Source organism: Pinus tabuliformis, chromosome 1_1, assembly GCF_031772625.1.
Source record: "Pinus tabuliformis cultivar Carrire ecotype Pingquan chromosome 1_1, CPIR1, whole genome shotgun sequence".
Classification (NCBI taxonomy): Eukaryota; Viridiplantae; Streptophyta; class Pinopsida; order Pinales; family Pinaceae; genus Pinus; species Pinus tabuliformis.
The window spans coordinates 190209874-190214062 of record NC_142297.1 but is presented as its reverse complement, the minus strand read 5'-3'; positions in this window follow the sequence as shown (position 1 = coordinate 190214062).

The following is a 4189-nucleotide window of genomic DNA, read 5'->3' as shown; positions in this document are numbered from 1 at the left end:
GCGCGATGTTGTGCATCTGTGAGTGCCATATTAGCCTCGCGGATTGTACTCTTCAATCATTGATCCAGATCCAAAGGGGTCTCACCTAGAAGCATTGTGATTTCTTTAAATCCAATGATTGACTACGACTCTAATTTCGACCGACTAAATTCTCTGTTTCGCGTATTCTAGATATCCTCTATTCCTGCATTTGGGTGATCATTCGAGTGCTTGATATACCACGTCAATGCGTGATCTTGCAGTGCGCTCACCAATGTAGCCTTCTTGATGTTATCATCCGTAACCCCTTGTGCTTCCCATAATGCTCTCACCATGAACCAGAACTGATCTGGGTCCTCATTTCCTACTCCTCTGAATACGGGTAGCTTGATCAAACTTGCCATGCTGAACTGTGGGTTTGGTGGAGGTGGGGTGGTTGAAGATGGAGGTGAAGTAGGTGAAGTGGGTGATGGCATAAGTGGAGATAATAATTGCGGAATGTGCTGCCTTATCAAACTGACCACACTTCTTGGAGAGACCCGAGCACTCTCCTCATTGCTCTCTCGCGAAGGTGAAATTAAGGGCTTGTTTCCTAACCCTTTGATACCTTTGTAGATCTTTCCACTCCGCGTCGTTCCAACCATTAATGTATTCACATAACCCACTTTTCACATAACAACATCTTAATCTAGGTATTCAAAGATTTAATATACTTACCTCGCGGTCCTTTGAGAAACTGTCACTCTGCTTCATTGTAACTCATGGTTGTGTCTACCGTGAACTCAGTGACGAACCCCCCTATTATTCGGTCGAGCTAGTGGTCCACAACTCTTGTGATCTGGTCCTCTGATGCCTCTAGTCTACGCACCAGCTCTGGAGTCCACACTATTGGTTGGTCGAGCTTATACCTTCCCTGGCTGTCGGTTAATCTCGCGATTCAATCATACGGTTTAGAAGAGAAGGACGCAAAGAAGATCTCATGGATTTCTGTATATATGTAGCAATCCAGCCACCTTTTCTCGAATATCTGTGGAGTCCTGTTTTCCTGTATCATGAACTCGTGAAGATTCTGATCCAACCACTCTTCAATTTCCTTCTTCATGGGGTTCCAGTGATTCGACATTAGACATCCCTTAGGAAGATCCCAGTCCCGCAATGGAACCATTTGTTGGCTACTTGGGGCCTGACCCAGGTTTAGCAGTGAGTTTAGACAAGCAAATCTTGGTACTACCAGCCCTTTCGGCAACAGTGTGTGGAGCGCGGCCTGAGGTCTCACCTGAGGTAGTATGGGAGGGTGCTGGAACCAAGTTTCCGTACCTTAGGGATGTCTTAATGAGGGCTGGGAAGTTCGTGAACCATTCTTGCGTGCTTGCACTGTTCCGCGCAGCTGTTTAATCTCTACATAGCTCTGTACTGAGCGTGAAGAGGTGTTGTCTAGATCTCTTACCCTTATTATGTTGTTATTATAGATTTGACTTAATGTTTTGAACCTAGGAGTCTTATCAATCTTTCAATTATTCATAACAAGTGCACACAATCATAAACTGTAAGGAGATGCATAAAAATATAATAGAAACATAAACACACAGATCTGTAAGCAGATGCACAATATAACCATCAACTTGATCTTTATTCTTAATATCTTCAAAGCTTGACCCAATATAGACTCGACTCTTCCCTGCGCACTCAGCTGCAAGGGTCTGCGCACTTAGCTGCGGACTCTACTAGGCCTCTGCACACATAGCTGTAGAGCCTCTACTACCAACTGCGACTCGGACTTATAAAATCAGAGCGAATTTCTCTTTCAAAAACCCATAACACTTAAGATCCAAAGCTAAATCTTACTTCTACACTTAGAGCCTCGCTCTATTTATACATTCTCATGGTTCGCGAACCATGGGTAGGTCAACACATTCTATATTAAATTAAAATATTTTAGGGTGGACTACCCTAGACTCTCATGCTCTGTGCCCGCATTTTGCGGGATCTTTACATCACATGGACCAAAACTCGGGCTTTAAGCCCCAAAACTCACTATGGGGGCTCCGCTGCCCAACAATTTGGTCTTATTTTTTCCATGTTGCTGAGACAAAAGGGCCAAAGTAGACGGGGAGGTGGTTGTCATTCCCTGTCAGGGAAACATGGTGCTCGTATTTTTTCCCATGATTTAGCCACCATATTTTTCAATGTTGTCCCATCAGAAACACATAAACAAATGTGCAAGCTTCAGAAAAAAGTTGGCATCAAGAGATAATCACTTTCATATTCAAAATTGATGGTGGACATGTTTACTTAGGTTCTTGACCCTTGACATACCAGGGTCAAGAAGAAGCAATACCTCAATTTAGTAGCTCTTCACTAGAAAATGAAGGCCCTCCTTGGCCTATTCCTGAGGGATTAACAAGTGGAGAAGTACAAAAGCTTTACATCTCTAGATGACGTTAAGAGATTGCTCAATAATTAGAGGTTCTATTTAGAAAAATTTGACTCTCGACTAGCCCATATTTAAACTCATATTTCATGTGAATTTGATCAAAGGGACTTGATGGATCCTCCTAGATCTAGTGCAAGGTATTTGGCTAATGTTTCTTCTTCTGACAACAATAAGAAAATGCAGTGGGATGAGGGATTTCTTCGCTTGTTGGTTGCATGGTGGATTTTATGGTTCACGTATTGTTTGGTCTTCGACCATTCTTGGCTTTCAAATCCTAGATTAAGTTTTGGTCTTGCTTTTGCAGTCGGGTTACCACTCTTATCTTGCCTATTTGTTTGTGGTCATAGTTGAAGGATTTTCCCTTTCGGCATTAAATCTTTGAAATTTTATGGTTTTATTTTGTATATATACATTATGGTTTTTGTGAGGGGCTCTTATGAATTTTGTATGCTAGCTTATGTCTGGAGCTAGTGAAATCTTGGGATCTAGTACTTTAGTCTCTATAATATTGAGTCTCCCAACAAAGTTATCAACTTAAAGAGAACTATAACCTCAAAACAAGAACTCTTTCCCAAACAATCCTATATTTTTGTGCAAAAAAATATGAAAAACACATCTTGAAAATAAAAATTGTTGATGTTGCATAAACACTTTTTTTCCTCAGGTTAATATTCCATTTTTTTTAGGAATAACATTAAAAATCAAAATTTGTGTGCAATAAAAATGAAAAAACACCCCGAAACAAAAATTATTGATGTAACATCAACACTCTTTTTTATTTTTTGTGTTAAAATTCCATTTTTTTTTTAACAATAGCATTCAAAATTAAAATTTTTGTGCAATAAACATAAAAAAAACACCTTGAAATAAAAAAGTGTTAATGCTGCATCATCATTTTTTGGTTAAAATTCCAACATCTTTTAGCAATGGCATTAAAAATAAAATATTATTACTTTGAAAAACCTTAAAATTCCAATAAATTTTGCCGATAGCATTAAAGATAAAATATCACGACTTCAAAAACTCCAAAAAACCAACAATTTTCAACCATGGTGTTAAAGATAAATATCATGACTCTGAAAACCCTTAAAATTTTGACATTTTTTAACCATGGCATTAAAGATAAAATATTATGACCCGAAAAAACTTTAAAATTTCAACATTTTTCAGCCATGGAAATAAAACCAAATATCATGACTATAAAACCTTAAAATTTCAACATATTTCGAGACCAAAGATCATGATTTAAAAAATAAAATCCTAAATTTAAATACCTAAATAAAGTACTCATTATACCAAATGTTGAAAGTGTAGCTCTTTTAAAATCTTAGCCTAAGACAACTTGAGACATTGCAATAAAACTTAAAAATCAACTATCAAATTGACATGTAGTGGGACCATGCTTGATTCATTGCAATGAAAACTTAAAAATCAATCATCAAATTCTCACGCAACAAAGGTGGACTTGAGCCACGGTAACAAAAGCTTAAAATTCACTTATCAAATTGGTGCATAATGGGGATAGGATGCCAGTCGAGCATCAACACAACTCCGCAACAAAGAAAAGTAAAAAAATAAATAAATAGATAAAAATAAAAAAACAAAATAAAACAAAAATTTAAAATTTAAAATGAAGCCCAAAAAAGAATAAATAAAAGGATTATAAAAATCTAAAAAAATAAATAAAAAAAACCTATTAAAATATCAATCAAAAAAATAATAAAAACTATATAAATATATAAATTATATAGAAAAAAAAACATTAAAAAACAATTG